General features: G+C 36.4%; 2 long non-coding RNA genes across 3 annotated transcripts; one reads left to right on the top strand and one right to left on the bottom strand.

Annotated features, from left to right (window-relative positions):
• The first annotated feature begins 1,973 nt into the window (after window positions 1-1,973).
• LOC131247399 (uncharacterized) lies at window positions 1,974-17,440 on the top strand. Of its 2 annotated transcripts, XR_009171705.1 has the most exons (4): window positions 1,974-2,048; window positions 10,306-10,362; window positions 16,688-16,732; window positions 17,382-17,440. It is a non-coding gene; the product is annotated as an uncharacterized LOC131247399 (long non-coding RNA). The 2 variants fall into 2 exon arrangements; XR_009171704.1 differs by lacking the exon at window positions 1,974-2,048 and having other exon boundaries at window positions 10,260-10,362.
• A 2,975-nt stretch (window positions 17,441-20,415) lies between these two features.
• LOC131247397 (uncharacterized) lies at window positions 20,416-21,061 on the bottom strand. Its single transcript, XR_009171703.1, has 2 exons — window positions 20,631-21,061; window positions 20,416-20,520 (listed from the first exon to the last, which is right to left on the bottom strand). It is a non-coding gene; the product is annotated as an uncharacterized LOC131247397 (long non-coding RNA).
• Between the last annotated feature and the right edge of the window lie 3,176 nt (window positions 21,062-24,237).

The following is a 24,237-nucleotide window of genomic DNA, read 5'->3' as shown; positions in this document are numbered from 1 at the left end:
TTAGGTTTAGGGATTTGAGAATACATTTAAGTTTTAGGTTTAGGTTTAGGTTTTAGGTTTTAGGTTAAGGTTATAGGTTTAGGTTAAGGTTTAGGTTTAGGTTATAGGTTAAGGTTCTGGTTTAGGTTATAGGTTGAGGTTTTAGGTCATTGGTTTTGGTTTAGGTTAAGGTTATAGTTTTAAGTTTAGGTTTAGGTTAAGGTTTAGGTTTAGGTTTAGGTTATAAGATATAGGTTTAGGGAATTGAGAATAGGTTAAGGTTTAGTTTAAGGAAATCGGCTTCGGGTTCAGGTTCTGGTTTATCTTTGGGTTTTCAAGTTTAGTTATAGGTTTAGGTCAGGGAGTTGAGATTAGGATTAGGTGTAGGTTTAGGTTTAGGGATTTGAGAATATATTTAGGTTTTAGGTTTCGGTTTAGGTTATAGGTTTATGTTAAGTTTAAGGTCGAGGTTTTGGTTTAGGTTTAGGTTAAGGGTGAGGTTTAGGTTATAGGTTAAGGTTCTAGGTCATAGGTTTTGGTTTAGGTTAAGGTTATAGGTTTAGCTTAAGGTTTAGGTTTAGGTTTAGCTTAAGGTTATTGGTTTAGGTTAAGGTTTAGGTTTAGGATTATGTTAAGGTTATAGGTTTAGGTTTAGGTTATAGGTTAAGGTTGAGGTTTAGGTTATAGGTTACAGTTTAAGGTCATAGGTTTTGGTTTAGGTTAAGGTTAAAGGGTTAGGTTTAGGTTATAAGATATAGGTTTAGGGAATTGAGAATAGGTTAAGGTTTAGGTTTAGGAAATCAGGTTCGGGTTCAGGATCGGATTTATGTTTGTGTTTTCAAGTTTAGGTATAGGTTTAGGTTAGGGAGTTGAGATTAGGATTAGGCGTAGTTTTAGATTTAGGGATTTGAGAATACATTTAGGTTTTAGGTTTAGGTTTAGGTTTTAGGTTATCGGTTAAGGTTAAAGTCAAGGTTTAGGTTTAGGTTTAGGTTAAGGTTGAGGTTCAGGTTATAGGTTAAGGTTTTAGGTCATAGGTTTTGGTTTAGGTTAAGGTCATAGGTTTAGGTTAAGGTTTAGGTTTAGGTTTAGGTTAAGGTTTAGGTTTAGGTTATAAGCTATAGGTTTAGGGAAATGAGAATAGGTTAAGGTTTTGGTTTAGGAAATCGGGTTCGGGTTCGGCATCGGGTTTATCTTTGGGTTTTCAAGTTTAGGTTTAGGTTTAAGTTAGGGAGTTGAGATTAGGATTAGGTGTAGGTTTTGGTTTAGGGATTTGAGAATACATTTAGGTTTTAGGTTTAGGTTTTAGGTTTTAGGTTAAGGTTATAGGTTTAGGTTAAGGTTTAGGTTTAGGTTTAGATTTCGGTTATAGGTTAAGGTTTTAGGTCATAGGTTTTGGTTTAGGTTAAGTTTATATGTTTAGGTTAAGGTTTAAGTTTGAGTTTAGGTTAAGGTTTAGGTTTAGGTTATAAGCTATAGGTTTAGGGAATTGAGAATAGGTTAAGGTTTTGGTTTAGGAAATCAGGTTCGGGTTCGGGATCGGGTTTATGTTTGAGTTTTCATGTTTAGGTTTAGGTTTAGGTTAGGGAGTTGAGATTGGGATTAGGTGTATGTTTAGGTTTAGGGATTTGAGAATACATTTAGGTTTTAGGTTTAGGTTTAGGTTTTAGGTTTTAGGTTAAGGTTATAGGTTGAGGTTAAGGTTTAGGTTTAGGTTTAGGTTAAGGTTTAGGTTTTGGTTATAAGCTATAAGTTTAAGGAATTGAGAATAGGTTAAGGTTTAGGTTTAAGAAATCGGATTCGGGTTCGGGATCAGGTTTAGGTTTGGGTTTTCAAGTTTATGTTTAGGTTTTGGTTAGAGAGTTGAGCTTAGGATTAGATGTAGCTTTAGGTTTAGGGATTTGAGAATTCATTAAGGTTTTAGGTTTAGGTTTAGGTTTTATGTTTTAGGCTAAGGTTATAGGTATAGGTTAAGATTTAGGTTTAAGTTTAGGTTAAGGTTGAGGTTTATGTTATAGGTTATGGTTTTAGGTCAGAGGTTTAGGTTTAGGTTAAGGTTATAGGTTTAGGTTAAGGTTTAGGTTTAGGTTATAAGATATAGGTTTAGGGAATTAAGAATAGGTTAAGGTTTAGGTTTAGGAAATCGGGTTCGGGTTCGGGATCAGGTTTAGGTTTGGGTTTAGGTTAAGGTTGAGGTTTAGGTTATAGGTTAAGGTTTTAGGTCATAGGTTTTGGTTTTGGTTAAGGTCATAGGTTTAGGTTGGGGTTTAGGTTTAGGTTTGGTTATAAGCTATAGGTTTAGGGATTTGAGAATAGGTTAAGGTTTTGGTTTAGAAAATCGGGTTCGGGTTCGGGATCGGGTTTATGTTTAGGTTTTCAAGTTTAGGTTTGGGTTTAGGTTAGGGAGTTGAGATTAGGATTAGGTGTAGGTTTAGGTTTAGGGATTTGAGAGTACATTTAGGTTTTAGGTTTAGGTTTAGGTTTTAGGTTTTAGGTTAAGGTTATAGGTTTAGGTTAAGGTTTAGGTTTAGGTTTAGGTTTCGGTTAAGGTTTTAGGTCATATGTTTTGGTTTAGGTTAAGGTTATATTTATAGGTTAAGGTTTAGGTTTAGGTTTAGATTAAGGTTTAGGTTTTGGTTATAAGCTATAGGTTTGGGGAATTGAGAATAGGTTAAGGTTTAGGTTTAGGAAATCGGGTTCAGGATCGGGATCGGGATCGGGTTTATGTTTGGGTTTTCACATTTAGGTATGGGTTTAGGTTAGGAAGTTAAGATTAGGATTAGGTGTAGGTTTAGGTTTAGGGATTTGATAATACATTTAGCTTTTAGGTTTAGGTTTAGGTTTTAGGTTTAGGTTTAGGTTTAGGTTTAGGTTATAGGTTAAGGTTTTAGTTCATTGGTTTTGGTTTAGGTTAAGGTTATAGGTATAGATTAAGGTTTAGGTTTAGGTTATAAGCTATAGGTTTAGGGAATTGAGAATAGGTTAAGGTTTAGGTTTAGGAAATCGGGTTCGGGTTCGGGTTCGGGATCGAGTTTGGGTTTGGGTTTTCGTGTTTAGGTTTAGGTTTAGGTTAGAGAGTTGAGATTTGGATTAGGTGTAGGTTTAGGTTTATGGATTTGAGAATACTTTTACTTTTTAGGTTTAGGTTTAGGTTTCAGGTTTTAGGTTAAGGTTATAGGTTTAGGTTAAGGTTTAGGTTTTGGTTTAGGTTTCGGTTATAGGTTAAGGTTTTAGGTCATAAGTTTTGGTTTAGGTTAAGGTTATAGGTATAGGTTAACGTTTAGGTTTAGGTATACGTTAAGGTTTAGGTTTAGGTTTTAAGCTATATGTTTAGGGAATTGAGAATAGGTTAAGGTTTAGGTTTAGGAAATCGGGTTCGGGTTCGGGTTTAGGTTTGGGTTTTCAAGTTTGGGTTTAGGCTTAGGTTACAGAGTTGAGATTAGAATTTGATGTAGGTTTAGGTTTAGGGATTTGAGTATACATTTAGGTTTTAGGTTTAGGTTTAGGTTTTAGGTTTTAGGTTAAGGTTATAGGTTTAGGTTATGGTTTAGGTTTAGGTTTTGGTTTTGGTTATAGGTTAAGGTTTTAGGTGATAGGTTTTGGTTTGGGTTAAGGTTATAGGTATAAGTTAAGGTTTAGGTTTACGTTTTGGTTAAGGTTTAGGTTTAGGTTATAAGCTATAGGTTTAGGGAATTGAGAATAGGTTAAGGTTTAGGTCTTGGAAATCGGGTTCGGGTTCGGGATCGGCTTTAGGTTTGAGTTTTCAAGTTTAGGTTTAGGTTTAGGTTTAGGTTAGGGAGTTGAGTTTAGGATTAGATGTTGGTTTAGGTTTAGGGATTTGAGAATATATTTAGGTTTTAGGTTTCGGTTTAGGTTTTAAGTTTTAGGTTAAGGTTATAGGTTTAGGTTAAGGTTTTGGTTTAGGTTTAGGTTAAGGTTGAGGTTTAGGTTATAGGTTAAGGTTTTAGGTTATAGGTTTTGGTTTAGGATATGGTTATAGGTTTAAGTTTAGGTTTAGGTAAAGGTTTTGGTTTAGGTTTAGGTAATAAGATATAGGTTTAGGGAATTGAGAAGAGGTTAAGGTTTAGGTTTAGGAAATCGGGTTCGGGTTCGGGATCGGGTTTGTGTTTGGGTTTTCAAGTTTAGGTATTGGTTTAGGTTAGGGAGTTGAGATTAGGATTAGGTGTAAGTTTTGGTTTAGGAATTTGAGAATACATTTTGGTTTTAGGTTTAGGTTTAGGTTTTAGGTTATAGGTTAAGGTTATAGGTTAAGATTTAGGTTAAGGTCGAGGTTTAGGTTTAGGTTTAGGTTAAGGTTGAGGTTTAGGTTATAGGTTAAGGTTATAGGTCATAGGTTTTGGTTTAGGTTAAGGTTATTGGTTTAGGTTAAGGTTTAGGTTTAGGTTTAGGTTAAGGTTTAGGTTTAGGTTATAAGCTATAGGTATAGAGAATTGAGAATAGGTTAAGGTTTTAGTTTAGGAAATCGGGTTCGGGTTCGGCATCAGGTTTATGTTTGGGTTTTCAAGTTTAGGTTTAGGTTTAAGTTAGGGAGTTAAGATTAGGATTCGGTGCAGGTTTTGGTTTAGGGATTTGAGAATACATTTTGGTTTTAGGTTTAGATTTCGGTTTAGGTTTTAGGTTTTAGGTTAAGGTTATAGGTTTAGGTTAAGGTTTAGGTTTAAGTTTATGTTTCAGTTATAGGTTAAGGTTTTAGGTCATAGGTTTTGGTTTAGGTTAAGGTTATAGGTATTGGTTAAGGTTTAGGTTTAGGTTTAGGTTAAGGTTTAGGTTTAGGTTATAAGCTATAGGTTTAGGGAATTGAGAAGAGGTTAAGGTTTAGGTTTTGTTAATCAGGTTCAGGTTTGGTATCGGGTTTATGTAATGCCCCGGTTTTCAGGACCCGAGTATACGACCTGTGTCCCAAAAATCCAAGTGTTAACTTTAAAGGATGGTCGAATTCGAGTGTACATTTTTTTTTCCTTCATCAGAGTAAGCAAATGAGCGTAGTGTGGACAAATCGACATAAAGAAAAATTTCATTATCATTCAAATTTACAAGAAGCTGCCCATAATGACTTATACAAACCAATGTCTCTGAATTTAATAAGTACAAGATTTACAAGAATTTAATACATGAAAAATAGCAGAAAGCATATAAATATAAGCCGCAAGATCACGCAGCTCCTCCAGGTAAATACAGCCACGCATCCCTGGCAATCGTACCCTGCTCCTCATCAAGTCTGAACATACATATCACTAAAGCCACCTGTACTACCTGTACGGTTGTATATTTGATGGATGAGTGGCCAACTCAGTGTGAATTCCCCTCAAGATTACACACCGCCACATTAGGTAAGAGATAGTACAAAACATCTAGACAACCAAAACAGAGTAAATGCAGTCTTATTATGTGCATGGATGTATGAATGCAATCATCGACCCGGGTAAATCATCCGGACGGTCGGTGCCCCAGGAAAAATATCCAGACAAGCAATGGGGTCGTCACCCAAAGATGTGAGTGGTCATCAGCGCAACACGCAGCGTAAGCATATGGGCATGAGTGATCTAAGTCATCATCATAAATCGATCGGCTGGTCATTAGCGCAACTCGTAGCGTAATCGTATGGGCATAAAGATCCAAGCCGTCGTAGTATGTCATGCATGCATGATTAGCCAAGTCATTATTAGTCCATTTACAACCAGCCGATTTAGATAAGCTCAAAGGTCACTACGGGGAGCACATGGCCTAGCGTAGGCCGACAGCTCGGGCATAGTGTCCCATTACCACTATCTCCGGCTCATGAGGCTACCATCTTAGGATGTTTAATGGAAACCCGTCGACTAGTGGCCAATCATATTACAATATATGGGGCTTACCATCGTATGGTTACACAGTATAAAACATCGAACCCATACAATGAAAATATCATAACAAAGCCACATAGGGCGATATCAAACAAGCCACATAGGGCGATTATCAAAATAGGCCTCATAGGGCGAGTGTCAAAACCATGTGATAAAAGACCATCCTTGAAAACCATTTGGACACAATAACCCTGGATGGTAGGCCCACATCAATGATCCATTTAGACCACTACTCAATAACCACTAAGTCGAAGGTCCATTTTAATCACAACTAGTTGGGTTACATCCCAAGTATGGGTGTACATTTATAGGTGGGGGTTTCCCACTAATGTACCAGTTTAAAGTCCATAAGCAATACACAAATAATTCACAAGCATGAACAATATACAGGATGAACATTAAGCAGGCAATATAGCAATTCAATTTTCACCAGCTAATACATGTGATCATAAGAGAGAATATCAATTATAATTTGTAATAAAAACTATAACTTAAGCTAATGAGAAGATGAAAAGCTCAAGGGGAAGAATCATCACCTTATATTTTGAACCACCTACCAGTGTTGCTAGAGAATGAGTATTTCCTTAGAATCAATCCCTATCATAAATCAGGAACTTGTATAATAAGATCTAAGCTCTACACACTTCCTAGGTTTAAGATCATATCTTAGGGTTTGAGTCATCTATCTTAGGGTTTTTAATGTGGAATTAGGGTCTTCATCCTAGAGTTTGGGTTGAGGCTAGATTTTTAAGGTTGAACCCTAGTGGTGTGTAATTATTTATAATGTTAATTTAATAGTTATAAAATATTTACTAACATTAGTGTTATAGTTAATATTTGTTAATAATTATTATGATGATAATTAATATTATGATATTCTATCTATGATAGGACAACGCATTAGTTTTAATTTCTTGTATATAATAACTATCATTAGAATAGATAATTTACTAATGGTCATTCATCTTAATATTTAACAATCCTATTAATAATGAAAATAGTAACCATGTTAATTTAATAATTAGAAAATAACTGTTAACATTAGTATTATAATTAATATTAGTTAATGTAGCAAAATAATCATTGTGGTGACACCAACGACTATCCAAATGAATATTTAAGAATAATAAACAGGATACTAATATTTAATAATTGAAATTTGTTTGTAATAATCAGTTTAGCATAATGGTCCACTAATGGCTAACCATATCTAATATTAATAATCCTAATAACAACAATGGTAACAAATGATAATAGTGCATCAGAACAAGGCTAGAATGGAGAGGAAAGGTTGACTCACCTTGATGACTCGGCTCAACACAAACACCAACACCTCTACATTCTCTCTCTCTCCTTCTCTCTCTTTCTTCTTTTCCTTCCTTTCTTTTCTTTCTTTCCTTCCTTTCTTTTCTTTCTTTCCTTCTTTTCTGCTAGAGAACTCCGACAAGAATCTGGACTACACCAGATCTGCCCAACTCGCACGGCAAGCTCCAGCGAGTTCCAACCGAGTTCAGGTGAGTCGAGTTGGCTCTCTCTTTCTCTCTTTCGTTTACTCCCCTTTCTTCTTCTATTTCCTTCTCCTTTCCTCAAACTCATCCAGCAGGGGCCTGGATCGAGTTGACTCAGACGCAACTCGTCAGCAGCCTAAATAAGGCCCAGCTACTTGGTCAGTTGGATATGGTGCCAACAGCCACACCTCACCATCACCTTCTTTCTCCTTTCTTTCTCTACTCCTTATCTCATTCTTCTTCCTGTCTCCCTTTCTCTCCCCTTCACTCATCAGTGTTGACGAGAACTTGGCCAGCAGTGTGACTCGGGTCGCGACTCGGTTTGGGTCGGGTCGGGCTGCACAGCAGCCACACTCTCCCTTCTTCCTCTCCTATTTTCTCTTCTTTCCTTCTCTCTATCTCCTTCTCTTTCTATCTTCTTCCTTATTCCTTGCTGCTGGAATGCCCAGCAATGGCCGACAGACCCAGCCTAGCTCGGCCCGCACTTGGCTCGGATCAAGTTGTGGTGCAGCTGCCTGGTGCAGCAACCCATCATGCACCTTCATCTTCCTTTCTCCTTTCTTTCTTTCTCCCTTCTCCCTGGATCCCACTCTCTGTCTGATGGAGACTTCCAGCATGGTTTGAACCAGGCCCGAGCAAAGCCACCCGACAACCCAACAGGTGCGGTGGGGAAGACGACCGCTGACAATGGCGGATTTGGAAACACCACTGCTCCCTTCAATCTGCTCCATTCAGACACCCCATATGGGTCCTAGAAGGCTTATGAATGGGCTCTTTTGAAGCTTGGATGAGGTTTATATGGTGGGTTCGGACGTTAGAAGAAACGGCCGGTTCCCAAGCAACGGTTGCAAAGATGGAGGGTTAGCTCCCATTTTCTCGATCCTCATGCCTCTTATACTTTCCCTGATCCCTCCTAAACCGTCGGATCAATAGCCAATGGCCAGGATCTCCTCTGGTTGAAACCGCCTCCCAAAACAGTAGGCGGAATGGGACCGGTCGTGTTTTTGAAGCCCTAAACCGCTATTGGAATGAACGACTGAGATCTCGCTAAGAAGGATGGCTGCGATTGGAAGGGGAGAGGGCACGCGGATCGCTGAGCTGGAAGGAAGACAGGTTTCCATTTTCGGAAACATTGTCTTTGTAGGTCTTGTTTGGGTCGAAGATGGTGCACGTGCACACGTTCGCCAACACGTGAAAAAGGTTAGGTTTAGGTTGTACCTATTCCGTGCACACGATGGACGGTCTGGATCATCAAGGTGGGTCCACATTTGTGGGCCATGGTGGATCCAAAACGGACGTTGTCCATCAGCTGGCGCAACGAGAGGGAGAGAGACTCTCTCTCCGCTTAAGGAAATAGCGGGTCAGCCCGCTTTGACCGAGCTGGGCCGGCCAGTGCACAGCGGGTGTGCATCGGCTGTGCACATGCAATGTCTGTGTGGGGTCCACCGTGATGTTCATGGGAAATCCACACCGTACATTAGGTTCTAGGGGTCCACTTAAGGCCTTAGACCAAATATGGAGCAGACCCAAGGTCCAGGTGGGCCATACACTCAAATTTCATGCCCTAATGGTGGATTCCCGATGATCTGCTGGTTGGATCAGTCCACAATTGAACTTTGACGGTTAAAAGGATTCAAGGGTCCATTTAAGGCCTTCATCATGCATTATTAACTAATACTAACATTAATATGGATTTACTTGTAATTAAAATAATTAAAAACTCATACATATATATAAATATAATTCCTAATATTGACATGTTACTATATACATGCTATTAGTCACATATTTATTAATATAAAATTCCTAATATACAATATCATATTACACATATGTATGGATTGAAATTGTACAATATCTCTTTTAAGATCACCTTGTTGAATAATATACCATCTTATAAAATATCTCATAATTTTTGTACAAAATATTTCATACTAAGTTTATATTTATAATTTAATTAAACATTGTAAAATTACCATCCATCATGCTTAGTTAATATAATATTATTTACATAATATTTTATGTACATTAAATATATAGGTGCAGGCTGTTTTTCAACGGTCAGATTAACTAGGATGAACATTAGTGTTTACTTAGGCCAGGCTTGTATTTATACTAAGTTTGGTTATACGGTAACACCCAAGTACTGGAAAGTACGGGGTGTTACAATCTACCGCCATTAAAGAGAATTTCGTCCCCGAAATTCAGTGCTTCTATTATTATTAGGGATGATGATAATATCCATTATTTTCCTACATGTACAAACGTATGCCACTAAGCACCCAAAACTGAGGTCGTTACAGTTTAGGTTTGGGTTTTCAATTTTAGGTTTAGGTTTAGGTTAGAAAGTTAAGATTAAGATTAGATGTAGGTTTAAGTATAGGGATTTGAGAATACATTTAGGTTTTAGGTTAAGGTTTATGTTTTAGGTTTAGGTTAAGGTTATAGGTTTAGGTTAAGGTTAAGGTCGAGGTTTAGGTTATAGGTTAAGGTTTTAGGTCATAGGTTTTGGTTTAGGTTAAGGTTATAGGTTTAGGTTTTGGTTATAGGTTAAGGTTGAGGTTTAGGTTATAGGTTAAGTTTTAAGGTTATTGGTTTTGGTTTAGGTTATGGTTATAGGTTTAGGTTTAGGTTTAGGTTAAGGTTTAGGTTTTGGTTTAGGTTATATGATATAGGTTTAGCGAATTGAGAATAGGTTAAGGTTTAGGTTTAGAAAATTGGGTTCGGGTTCGGGATCGAGTTTATGTTTGGGTTTTCAAGTTTAGGTATAGGTTTAGGTTAGGTTGTTGAGATTAGGATTAGGTGTAGGTTTAGATTTAGGGATTTGAGAATACAATTATGTTTTAGGTTTAGGTTTAGGTTTTAGGTTATAGGTTATGGTTAAAGGTTTAGGTTAAGGTTAAGGTCGAGGTTTAGGTTTAGGTTATAGGTTAAGGTTAAGGTTTAGGTTGTAGGTTACGATTTTAAGTCATAGGTTTTGGTTTAGGTTAAGGTTATAGGTTTAGGTTAAGGTTTAGGTTTAGGTTTAGGTTAAGGTTTAGGTTTAAGTTATAAGCTATAGGTTTAGGGAATTGAGAATAGGTTATAGTTTAGGTTTTGTTAATCGGGTTCGGGTTTGGTATCGGGTTTTGGTTTGGGTTTTCAATTTTAGGTTTAGGTTTAGGTTAGAGAGTTGAGATTAGGATTAGATGTAGGTTTAGGTTTAGGAATTTGAGAATACATTTAGGTTTTACGTTTAGGTTTAGGTTTTAGGTTTAGGTTAAGGTTATAGGTCTAGGTTAAGGTTAAGGTCGAGGTTTAGGTTATAGGTTAAGGTTTTAGGTCATAAGTTTTGGTTTAGGTTAAGGTTATAGGTTTAGGTTTAGGTTATAGGTTAAGGTTGAGGTTATAGGTTACGTTTTAAGGTCATAGGTTTTGGTTTAGGTTAAGGTTACAGGTTTAGGTTTAGGTTTAGGTTAAGGTTATAAGATATAGGTTTAGGGACTTGAGAATAGGTTAAGGTTTAGGTTTAGGAAATCGGGTTCAGGTTCGGGATCGGGTTTATGTTTGGGTTTTCAAGTTTAGGCATTGGTTTAGGTTAGGGAGTTGAGATTAGGATTAGGTTTAGGTTTAGGTTTAGGGATTTGAGAGTACATTTAGGTTTTAGGTTTAGGTTTAGGTATTAGGTTATAAGTTAAGGTTATAGGTTTAGGTTAAGGTTAAGGTCGAGGTTTAGGTTTAGGTTTAGGTTAAGGTTGAGGTTTCGGTTATATATTAAGGTTTTAGGTCATAGGTTTAGGTTTAGGTTAAGGTTATAGGTTTAGGTTAAGGTTTAGGTTAAGGGTTAGGTTTGGGTTATAAACTATAGGTTTGGGGAATTGTGAATAGGTTAAGGTTTAGGTTTAGGAAATCGGGTTCGGGTTCGGGTTCGGGATCAGGTTTAGGTTTGGGTTTTCAAGTTTAGGTTTAGGTTTAGGTTAGAGAGTTGATATTAGGATTAAATGTTGGTTGTGGTTTAGGGATTTGAGAATACATTTAAGTTTTAGGTTTAGGTTTAGGTTTTAGGTTTTAGGTTAAGGTTATAGGTTTAGGTTAAGGTTTAGGTTTAGGTTGTAGGTTAAGGTTGAGGTTTAGGTTATAGGTTTAGGTTTTAGGTTATTGGTTTTGATTTAGGTTAAGGTTATAGTTTTAGGTTTAGGTTTAGGTTAAGGTTTAGGTTTAGGTTTAAGTTCTAAGATATAGGTTTAGGGAGTTGAGAATAGGTTAAGGTTTAGGTTTAGGAAATCGGGTTTGGGTTCAGGATCTGGTTTATGTTTGAGTTTTCAAGTTTAAGTATAGGTTTAGGTTAAGAAAATCAGGTTCGAGTTCGGGATTTGGTTTATGTTTGGGTTTTCAAGTTTAGGTTTAGGTATAGGTTAGGGAGTTGAGATTAGGATTAGGTGTAGGTTTAGGTTTAGGGATTTGAGAATACATTTAGGTTTTAAGTTTAGGTTTAGGTTTTAGGTTTAGGTTATAGGTTTATATTCAGGTTTAGGTTAAGGTTGAGGTTTAGGTTATAGGTTAAGGTTTTAGGTCATAGGTTTTGGTTTAGGTTAAGGTTATAGGTTTAGGTTTAGGTTATGTTTAGGTTTTGGTTATAAGATATAGGTTTAGGGAATTGAGAATAGGTTAAGGTTTAGGTTTAGGAAATCGGGTTCGGGTTCAGGATCTGGTTTATGTTTGGGTTTTCAAGTTTAGGTATAGGTTTAGGTTAGGGAGTTGAGATTAGGATTAGGTTTAGGTTTAGGTTTAGGGATTTGAGAATACATTTAGGTTTTAGATTTAGGTTTAGGTTTTAGGTTTAAGGTTAAGGTTATAGGTTTAGGTTAAGGTTAAGGTCGAGGTTTAGGTTTAGGTTTAGGTTAAGGTTGAGGTTTAGGTTATAGGTTAAGGTTTTAGGTTAAGGTTATAGGTTTAGGTTAAGGTTTAGGTTTAGGTTTACGTTAAGGTTTAGGTTTAGGTTATAAGCTATAGGTTTAGGGAATTGAGAATAGGTTGAGGTTTAGGTCTAAGAAATCGGGTTCGGGTTTGGGATCGCGTTTAGGTTTGGGTTTTCAAGTTTAGGTTTATGTTTAGGTTAGAGAGTTGAGATTAAGATTAGTTGTAGGTTTAGGTTTACGGATTTGGGAATACATTTAGGTTTTAGGTTTAGGTTTAGGTTTTAGGTTTTAGGTTAAGGTTATAGGTTTAGGTTAAGGTTGAGGTTTAGGTTATAAGTTAAGGTTTTAGGTCATAGGTTTTGGTTTAGGTTAAGGTTATAGGTTTAGGTTTAGGTTAAGGTTTATGTTTAGGTTTAGGTTATAAGATATAGGTTTAGGGAATTGAGAATAGGTTAAGGTTTAGGTTTAGGAAATCGGGTTCGGGTTCAGGATCTGGTTTATGTTTGGGTTTTCAAGTTTAGGTATAGGTTTAGGTTAGGGAGTTGAGATTAGGATTAGGTTTAGGTTTAGGTTTAGGGATTTGAGAATACATTTAGGTTTTAGATTTAGGTTTAGGTTTTAGGTTTGAGGTTATGGTTATAGGTTTAGGTTATGGTTAAGGTCGAGGTTTAGGTTTAGGTTTAGGTTAAGGTTGAGGTTTAGGTTATAGGTTAAGGTTTTAGGTTAAGGTTATAGGTTTAAGTTAAGGTTTAGGTTTAGGTTTACGTTAAGGTTTAGGTTTAGGTTATAAGCTATAGGTTTAGGGAATTGAGAATAGGTTGAGGTTTAGGTCTAAGAAATCGGGTTCGGGTTCGGGATCGCGTTTAGGTTTGGGGTTTCAAGTTTAGGTTTATGTTTAGGTTAAAGAGTTGAGATTAAGATTAGTTGTAGGTTTAGGTTTACGGATTTGGGAATACATTTAGGTTTTAGGTTTAGGTTTAGGTTTTAGGTTTTAAGTTAAGGTTATAGGTTTAGGTTAAGGTTGAGGTTTAGGTTATAGGTTTAGGTTTTAGGTCATAGGTTTTGGTTTAGGTTAAGGTTATAGGTTTAGGTTTAGGTTTAGGTTAAGGTTAAGGTTTAGGTTTAGGTTATAAGATATATATTTAAGGAATTGAGAATAGGTCAAGGTTTAGGTTTAGGAAATCGCGTTCGGGTTCGGTATCGGGTTTATGTTTGTGTTTTCAAGTTTAATTATTGGTTTAGGTTAGGGAGTTGAGATTAGGATTAGGTGTCGGTTTAGTTTAGGAATTTGAGAATATATTTAGGTTTTAGGTTTCGGTTTAGGTTTTAGGTTTAGGTTATAGGTTTAGGTTAAGGTTAAGGTCGAGGTTTTGGTTTAGGTTTAGGTTAAGGATGAGTTTTAGGTTATAGGTTAATGTTTTAGGTCATAGGTTTTGGTTTAGGTTAAGGTTATAGCTTTGGATTTAGGTTTAGGTTTAGGTTTAGCTTATGGTTATAGGTTTAGGTTAAGGTTTAGGTTTAGGATTAGGTTAAGGTTTTAGGTTTAAGTTTAGGTTATAGGTTAAGGTTGAGGTTTAGGTTATAGGTTACGGTTTAAGGTCATTGGTTTTCGTTTAGGTTAAGGTTATAGGTTTAGGTTTAGGTTTAGGTTTAGGTTTAGGTTATATGATATAGGTTTAGGGAATTGAGAATAGGTTAAGGTTTAGGAAATCGGGTTCGGGTTCGGGATCGGGTTTATGTTTGGGTTTTCAAGTTTCGGTATAGGTTTAGGTTAGGGAGTTGAGATTAGAATTAGGCGTAGTTTTAGGTTTAGGGATTTGAGAATACATTTAGGTTTTAGGTTTAGGTTTAGGTTTTAGGTTATCGATTAAGGTTATACGTTTAGGTTAAGGTTAAAGTCGAGGTTTAGGTTTAGGTTTAGGTTAAGGTTGAAGTTTAGGTTATAGGTTACGGTTTTAGGTCATTGGTTTTGGTTTAGGTTAAGGTCATAGGTTTAGGTTAAGGTTTAGGTTTAGGTTTAGGTTAAGGTTTAGGTTAGGTTATAAGCTATAGGTTTAGGTAATTGAGAATAGGTTAAGATTTTGGTTTAAGAAATTGGGTTCGGGTTCGAGATCGGGTTTATGTTTGGGTTTTCAAGTTTAGGTTTAGGTTTTGGTTAGGGAGTTGAGATTAGGATTAGGTGTAGGTTTAGGTTTAGGCATTTGAGAATACATTTAGGTTTTAGGTTTAGGTTTAGCTTTTAGGTTATAGGTTAAGGTTATAGGTTTAGGTTAAGGTTAAGGTCGAGATTTAGGTTTAGGTTTAGGTTAAGGTTGAGGTTTAGGTTATAGGTTAAGGTTTTAGCTCATAGGTTTTGGTTTAGGTTATAGTTATAGGTTTAGATTAAGGTTTAGGTTTGAGTTTAGGTTAAGGTTTAGGTTTAGGTTATAAGCTATAGGTTTAGTGAATTGAGAATAGGTTAAGGTTTTGGTTTAGGAAATCAAGTTCGGATTTGGGATCGGGTTTATGTTTGGGTTTTCAAGTTTAGGTTTGGGAGTTGAGATTAGGATTAGGTGTAGGTTTAGGTTTAGGGATTTGAGAATACATTTAGGTTTTAGGTTTAGGTTTAGGTTTAAGGTTTTAGGTTAAGGTTATAGGTTTAGGTTAAGGTTTAGGTTTAGGTTTAGGTTTAGGTTTTCGTTAAGGTTTTAGGTCATAGGTTTTGGTTTAGGTTAAGGTTATATTTATTGGTTAAGGTTTAGGTTTAGGTTTTGGTTAAGGTTTAGGTTTTGGTTATAAGATATAGATTTAGGGAATTGAGAATAGGTTAAGGTTTAGGTTTAGGAAATCGGGTTCGAGTTCGGGATCGGGTTTAGGTTTGGGTTTTCTAGTTTAGGTTTAGGTTTTTGTTAGAGAGTTGAGATTAGGATTAGATGTAGCTTTAGGTTTAGGGATTTGAGAATTCATTAAGGTTTTAGGTTTAGGTTTAGGTTTTAGGTTTTAGGCTAAGGTCATAGGTTTAGGTTAAGATTTAGGTTTAAGTTTAGGTTAAGGTTGAGGTTTAGGTTATAGGTTATGGTTTTAGGTCATAGGTTTAGGTTTAGGTTATAGGTTTAGGTTTAGGTTTAGGTTTAGGTTTAGGTTTAGGTTATAAGATATAAGTTTAGGGAATTAAGAATAGGTTAAGGTTTAGGTTTAGGAAATCGGGTTCGGGTTCGTGATCGGGTTTATGTTTGGGTTTTCGAGTTTAGGTATGGGTTTAGGTTAGGGAGTTGAGATTAGGATTAGGTGTAGGTTTAGGTTTAGGGATTTGAGAATACATTTAGGTTTTAGGTTTTGGTTTAGGTTTTAGGTTTAGGTTAAGGTTTAGGTTTAGGTTTAGGTTATAGGTTAAGGTTTTACTTCATAGGTTTTGGTTTAGGTTAAGGTTATAGGTATAGGTTAAGGTTTATGTTTAGGTTTAGGTTAAGGTTTAGGTTAGGTTATAAGCTATAGGTTTAGGGAATTGAGAATAGGTTAAGGTTTATGTTTAGGAAATCGGGTTCGGGTTTGGGATCGAGTTTAGGTATGGGTTTTCATGTTTAGGTTTAGGTTTAGGTTAGAGAGTTGAGATTTGGATTAGATGTTGGTTTAGGTTTAGGAATTTGAGAATACTTTTAGGTTTTAGGTTTAGGTTTAGGTTTTAGGTTTTATGGTATGGTTATAGGTTTAGGTCAAGGATTAGGTTTAGGTTTAGGTTTCGGTTATAGGTTAAGGTTTTAGATCAGTGGTTTTGGTTTAGGTTAAGGTTACAGGTATAGTTTAAGGTTTATGTTTAGGTTTAGGTTAAGGTTTAGGTTTAGGTTATAAGCTATAGGTTTAGGGAATTGAGAATAGGTTAAGGTTTAGGTTTAGGAAATCGGGTTTGGGTTCTGGTTTAGGTTTGAGTTTTCAAGTTTGGGTTTAGGTTTAGGTTAGAGAGTTGAGATTAGGATTATATGTTGGTTTAGGTTTAGGGATTTGGGAATACATTTAGGTTTTAGGTTTAGGTTTAGGTTTTAGGTTTTAGGTTAAGGTTATAGATTTAGGTTAAGGTTTAGGTTTCGGTTTTGCTTTAGGTTATAGGTTAAGGTTTTTGGTGATCGGTTTTGGTTTAGGTTAAGGTTATAGGTATAGGTTAAGGTTTTGGTTTAGGTTATAAGCTATAGGTTTAGGGAATTGAGAATAGGTTAAGGTTTAGGTTTTAGAAATCGGGTTCGGGTTCGGGATCGGCTTTAGGTTTGGGTTTTCAAGTTTAGATTTAGGTTTAGGTTAGAGAGTTGAGTTTCGGATTAGATGTTGGTTTAGGTTTAGGGATTTTAGAATACATTTATGTTTTAGGTTTAGGTTTAGGTTTTAAGTTTTAGGTTAATGTTATAGGTTTAGGTTAAGGTTTTGGTTTAAGTTTAGGTTAAGCTTGAGGTTTAGGATATTGGTTAAGGTTTTAGGTCATAGGTTTTGGTTTAAGTTAATGTTATAGGTTTAGGTTTTGGTTTAGGTTAAGGTTTTGGTTTAGGTTTAGGTTATAAGATATAGGTTTAGGGAATTGATAATAGGTTAAGGTTTAGGTTTAGGAAATCGGGTTCGGGTTCGGGATCGAGTTTATGTTTCGGTTTTCAAGTTTAGGTATAGGTTCAGGTTAGGGAGTTGAAATTAGGATTATGTGTAGGTTTAGGTTAAGGGATTTGAGATTACATTTAGGTTTTAGGTTATAGGTTAAGGTTTAGGTTAAGGTCGAGGTTTAGGTTTAGGTTTAGGTTAAGGTTGAAGTTTAGGTTATAGGTTAAGGTTTTAGGTCATAGGTTTTGGTTTAGGTTAAGGTTATTGGTTTAGGTTAAGGCTTAGGTTTAGGTTTAGGTTAAGGTTTAGGTTTAGGTTTAGGTTATAAGCTATAGGTTTCGGGAATTGAGAATAGGTTAAGGTTTTGGTTAAGGAAATCGGGTTCGGGTTCGGCATCGGGTTTATATTTGGGTTTTCAAGTTTAGGTTTAGGTTCAGGTTAGGGAGTTGAGATTAGGATTAGGTGTATGTTTTGGTTTAGGGATTTGAGAATACATTTAGGTTTTAGGTTTAGGTTTAGGTTAAGGTTATAGGTTTAGGTTAAGGTTTAGGTTTAGGTTTAGGTTTCGGTTGTAGGCTAAGGTTTTAGGTCATAAGTTTTGGTTTAGGTTAAGGTTATATGTATAGGTTAAGGTTTAGGTTTAGGTTTAGGTTAAGGTTTAGGTTTAGGTTATAAGCTTTAGGTTTAGGGAATTGAGAATAGGTTAAGGTTTAGGTTTTGTTAATCAGGTTCGGGTTTGGGTTCGGGTTTAGGTTTGGGTTTTCAATTTTAGGTTTAGGTTAAGGTTAGAGAGTTTAGATTAGGATTAGATATAGGTTTAGGTTTAGGGATTTGAGAATACATTTAGATTTTAGGTTTAGGTTTAGGTTTTAGGTTTAGGTTAAGCTTATAGGTTTAGGTTAAGGTTAAGGTCGAGGTTTAGGTTATAGGTTAAGGTTTTAGGTCATAGGTTTTGGTTTAAGTTTAGGTTTAGGTTATAGGTTTAGGTTTAGGTTATAGGTTAAGGTTGAGGTTTGGGTTATAGGTTACGTTTTAAGGTCATAGGTTTTGGTTTAGGTTAAGGTTATAGGTTAAGGTTTAGGTTTAGGTTAAGGTTTAGGTTTAGGTTTAGGTTATAAGATATAGGTTTAGCGAATTGAGAATAGGTTAAGGTTTAGGTTTAGGTTTAGGTTATAAGATATAGGTTTAGCGAATTGAGAATAGGTTAAGGTTTAGGTTTAGAAAATTGGGTTCGGGTTCGGGATCGAGTTTATGTTTAGGTTTTCAAGTTTAGGTATAGGTTTAGGTTAGGGTGTTGAGATTAGGATTAGGTGTAGGTTTAGGTTTAGGGATTTGAGAATACATTTATGTTTTAGGTTATAGGTTTAATTTATGGTTAAGGTCGAGGTTTAGGTTTAGGTTATAGGTTAAGGTTGAGGTTTAGGTTATAGGTTATGGTTTTAAGTCATAGGTTTTGGTTTAGGTTAAGGTTATAGGTTTAGGTTAAGGTTTAGGTTAAGGTTTCGGTTTAGGTTATAAGATATAGGTTTTGGGAATTGAGAATAGGTTAAGGTTTAGGTTTACTTTTAGGTTATAGGTTATAGGTTATAAGTTTTGGTAATTGAGAATAGGTTTAGGTTATAGGTTTAAGGTGTGGTTTAGGTTAAGGGTATGGTCCCTGCTAATATAGATATAAACACGGCCACTAGCGTAAATGGTCAGGCCCTTCCAATGCTATTAATAGGTAATGGACAGCTTCATCATGGTCATAACACCGGTTCCCACCTTCCAGGAACCCCCGCTCATCTGGATAGCTCCGACACACATCCGAGTCTGCTCCATTAATTTCAAGCAAATACATAAACATGGCCTATCCAAGTGGCCAGGCCCCTCCAATGCTGTCCATAAAAAATGGACAGCTTCATCATGGTCATAACAGCAGTTCCCACCTTCCAGAGACCTCCACTCATCCGGATAGCTCCGATGCACATTCGGGTCTGCTCTATTAATTTCGAGCAAATTCAATGGAGCAAATACATAACCACTTGGCCCCAAATACTTACTTTATAAAAGAAAATTTCTCCTATTTTCTCAAATTTTCCATTTCAATATTTTTTGACCCAAATCCATGTCAATGCATGAGAATCATGCATAAACATGGATTTTAAGCAAAATGCATGAGGAAAATTACAACATAGATATCATGCACATGATATCACATAATGTATTGTTTGATGAACTACACATGTGCATTCTTGACAAGAGACATACCAAATGCTTGAATCTGAAATACGCAGCTCCAACCCTCCCACATGCAACATCCACTTGAAAGAATGTGCATTACTATCATGCTTGAGTAATCAATAAAGGAATGTACAAGTAAAACCATAAAACCAGAGATACTCACTGCATTTTCAGCATCTCCTCCATAGTTGACGATTCATTTTAAAGCTCTTCTCCCTCCTCCTTTACCCGGGCTTGGGACTGACAATGTAAGGAGTTGCATTGGCGGAGTTAAAAAAAGGCTTAGACTCCATTTGGTTTTCAAAAAAACAATGTTTTCATAGATACTAATGCGATGACCAAATGGAGCCTACGACTATAAATACTTTCAAATAGAGAGTACAAAATTCATTCAATATTAAAAAAAATTAAAAAAATAAGTGCCAAATTAGTTCAAAATGCACACAACAAGTTCAAAATTAGTTCAAAATGCACACAACACATGTTCAATTATACAGTACCAAATTTGTTCAAATTATTGAATTCTCAAAGCCTCTTTCCTCCATTGCACAAATGATCCTAGACCGGCTTCTCCAAGTGTAGATGCGAACCCATCTTCTTTCCACAAAGGAGCGTGAGGTTGTATAACCTTAGTCAGGACAACAAAAAAAGCTCCATCCTCCAACGGATTGCAATGGACAGTTGCATTTGGATTAACTTCGTGTACTTCACCACAACCAACTACACCACGTTTTCCAAAACCAAGCAAGTCGAATCTCTTACCGATATATATAATATCCAGCTACATTTACACATAAAATGGCATTGGTATTATTAGTGTTTATAATATAATTGTAAGCTTAATACAGTAAAAAAATTATACTTGCATACCGACGATGCCTGAGTAGATTTAGTGATTGTTGGTGATGAGAGATTTTGAGTATACTGTCTCTCTTTCTGCATATCTACCAATGTTTTCTTCATCTCAACTATATCTTGAGTCATACCATCCAATTTTTTCTTCACCTGAGATAACTCTTGAGTTACACTCTCTTTTTCTTTTCACACTCTACCTTTGAACGAGCAGGGGCTGACTTCTTCAGTCCTACCTTGCTTATTGAGCAACCTATACCCCGCATTCGCCCTCTATTGTTAGAACCAACTGTAAAACATTATAAATCAAGTTATTAGGATATTCATAATTACCATAAAACTTAAGTAATTTTTAAATTTTATTAGTACCTCTGTAAGGGCATCATCCATGCCTGTCATCCTAGAAGCAGGATTGCTACTATATAGTTCATCTAGTTTTACCTGTGAAAAAATACAAATGAATGCAATATAATTCAAAGTTATACATAGGCTTTTCATAAGGGTACTAGTTAGTGGTACGAGGAATGCACTTACAGCAAGGTCAGGATACTGGACAACTTTGTCCTTTCTTGTATGGGCTCTTAAGAACACTTCACATCTACCTATCTCGACATCAGAGGTAAGATTATTCTCCATCGCCTTTGGCACATTACATATCATTCAAATACACATCATTAATAGATTTAGATGAATGATAATTCAAATTTACATTCAATTTTAAACTATAATATATATTTTTAAATACATACCATCTTATGGCGAGTAACAGCCATGCTGTGCCTCCTAAGACACGCAGGTCCTTTTACCTTAGCCAGATTGACTTTATTCCTTGCGCTTACCCTCTTGAATTCCTCGGTGGTACGTTGATCCACGAAGGCCCTCCAATCCTCCATAGGGATACCTGGGGGGCAGGACCATCTCTCACAGCAATAGGATCCTTGTTTGTAATATTTTTTACAGTCAATCTTCTCTTGTAATTCCTCCACGCTTCATTGATGCGTTTTGTAACGTAATCAAGACTTGCAGCCCAACTTTGACCTTCAAACTCATAAAACTGTGATAATCTTTCTATGACCATATGAATTTGTTCATGAGGCACCTGGCGAAAGTCCAGGTATATGATCGGGATATGAGAACGGGTGAGGACACCGACATGCGATGCAAAGTCTCTGTGATCGGAACAGTCCTCATTCGTGCCCAAATTCATTCGTCTTTAGGACTTTTTTCCTATTAGATAGCACAAGTAAAGAGACTCCCCTAGTAATGCCTCTTTTTTTAGATGAAGAAGAAGCTGACACAATCACATAAAAAGAATAACAGTTATATATACACATCATTGATTACTGCCAATATATAAGGAAAAAAAATTTACATATATAATTAAGGAGAAGTATCTTATTACCTTTGGTGTTGCTTGAATCTTTACTCCCAAGCACCTGTGCACCCAATACCTCTGGTTGTGAATCCATGTGCTTATTTCTTTCCTAATATGAAAAGAAAAGAAAAAAAAAAGCTAATGGTTAAGAAATAATTTAGATCATAAATAAAGTACAAAAAATTCACTATATTATCCAAACCTTGATTAGATTTCCTCTAATAAATATCATTCTGTTACATGCTTAGAAAATACAAACAAATCAGTAGATTCTCTTCGATCATTTTCTTTTCTTTGTTTTCTCGACCACAACACTGACATCTTCAAATTCATTAAATATCAACTCATTAACCATTGCTAATGAGGTGAGATCAGGTCCTGCATCAGCATTACTTACAGCCTTTAATCATTTCGATAGAACGCACGTCTCTTCTTCGATAAATTTTTTTTTTGAAACCTCCAAGACCACATGCCAGTCAGGATTTTTGGATTTCTGGAGTAGAAAACTTGTGTGGCATACTCTGCAAGAATGAAGGGCTCGTCAACGACTTTGTCTGAACTGTAAAGACTAGACAAATTTACTAATCTCAAATTCGCTTCTGCATCAAAAGAAACACCATGATGTGTCACATTCACCCAATCACACTTAAATAGGATGGGCTTGTACCCTGTTCGGTACTCCAATTGGATAATTCTATGAAGGACTCCTTAGTAAGGTTGATTTTCATCCACTGTATTGATATCCTTAGCACTTGATCGAAAGGTTGTCATACCCTCTGTCATAACCCCATTGTTTTAGTTCATTTTATTCTCCTCATAGTCCTTAGTGACAAAGAGGAAACCATTAATACAATATTTATTGTATTGCATAGAAAAAGCTAGAGGTCCTCTCACAACATCTTTAAATTCATTATCGTCAGATTCAATGAACTCTGGTTGCCTCTTCAACCAAGATATAAATTCGTCCTCGCTAGGCACCCTATTGGTCCTCTTATAGCATCGTTGCAAGAAATCTTTATGCTTCCTGCGCGATATTCGATAACATTGTTATATTAAAATCGCATAAAGTAAGGAAGATATATATATATATATACATATATATATATATATGAGCTTATTGTACATACCCTTCCCACTCCTCGTAGCTGGGATGACTCTTCAGTACCCATCTACGAGCTTGTTCGTATTCGATACCCGCTAGGATAACACTTTGACCCGAACCTACTAGACCAACATCGTCATCATTAGGGTCATCATCAACGATATCCTCCAACTTACATAGTCCTGGAATGACTCTGTTAAACTATTTTTCTAGCTTTTCCAGTAGGCTTGTTTTCTATTTTTCTTTATATTGGTTACAGAATATAACTGTCTCCTCTTGGATGTACTGCTATGTAATACAATCCTCAGGTCGTGTCTTGTTACGGACATAGGCCTTAAATGTCTTCATAAACCTGACAAAGTTAATGATACATTATATATACATGCAAATGTAGATGTTAAGCCGATTTATTCTTATTAAGCTTACAACGTACCTTTCGAATGGATACATCCATCGATAGTATACAGGACCACATATGCGAGCCTCGTAAGCTAAATGGATCGACAAATGCATCATAATGACAAATATCGATAGTGGGCATATAGTCTCAAGCAGACATAACGTCCTAGCCATGCCCCTCTCGAGAGTAAGGAGTGTTTGAAGGTCTACGATTGTCGAGCACAAGGCATTAAAGAAGGTGCAAAAGCTTGTAATTATAGGACGAATGACCTTTCTATCCCTAAATGCATGCTGGATGAGAACTGGGAGCAGATGTTGCATCAACACATGGTAAGAATGAGACTTCATTCCCTTTAAATCCACGCAATCTTCCTTTACGATGGTCCTCCAATTCGCACAAAAACCGATTGGAACACGCAGTTCACGCAAAGTCTGGATGAAAAGTTTTTTCTCTTCTTTTCTTAGACAAAAAGGACCTTGTTTCTGAATCACCTTGCCATTGTTCTTTTTCAGCCATAGACCCTTCTTACTTCCTAATTGTTTCAAGTCCCTGCGTGCATTAGTATCATCCTTGGTTTTGCCAGATGTGTTCAACATTAAGGCAACAAGGATTTCACATATATTTTTCTCAATATGTATGACATCAAGATTGTGACTCACGGGAATATCTTTTCAATACTCCAGATCAAATAATATAGACCGTTTGAAGAACCACGGTGATTCAACATCATCTGCTAGCTCTTGTAGGCCTCCATCAATACCCCTTATATTGCTCTTCCCAGTCTTCCCCCACAGCATATTCAAGTTTGCGGTTTGTCTTTTGATGTCAATCCCATCAAGACGGATCGGTTGACGTTGTATCTCCACCTTCTTGTTGAACGTGTCAGCACTTGTGTCCTTCCTAGCCTGTTCTGACATTGGCAACCATCGTTTGTGGCCCATATAAACATGTTTCTTTTCATATTGGAGTCGCAAAGAATCTGTGTTAGGACCACATACAGGACAACCATACTTACCCTTTATCCTACAACTAGAAATGTTACCATATGCTGGAAAGTCATGGATTGTCCAAAGCAGAACGGCATGCATGCTAAATTTATTTTCATGGTATGCATCGAACGTTGTGACCCCTTCTCACCATAACTTTTACAGTTCATTAATCAATGGCTGTAAATAAACGTCAATATCCTTTCCCGGTTGTCGCGGTCCCTCAATGAGTAAAGTCAACATAGTAAATTGAGGTTTCATACAAAGCTTTGGTGGAGGGTTGTACATCACACACATAACGGGCCATGAACTATGTGACATACTAAAAGTGCCAAATGGGTTAAACCCATCTGTAGCCAAACCCATACGAACATTGCGAGGCTCAGCTGAAAAATCGGTATACTTGTCATCAAGATTCTTCCATGTAATAGAATCAGCCGGATGCTCCATCTTTTCATGTTGAAATTTTCTGGTTGAGTGCCAAGACATTTCT

The sequence above is a fragment of the Magnolia sinica genome, chromosome 5 (assembly GCF_029962835.1).
Source record: "Magnolia sinica isolate HGM2019 chromosome 5, MsV1, whole genome shotgun sequence".
Lineage (NCBI taxonomy): Eukaryota > Viridiplantae > Streptophyta > Magnoliopsida > Magnoliales > Magnoliaceae > Magnolia > Magnolia sinica.
The sequence above is the reverse complement of the archived record's forward strand: the minus strand, read 5'-3'. Positions and strand labels throughout refer to the sequence as shown.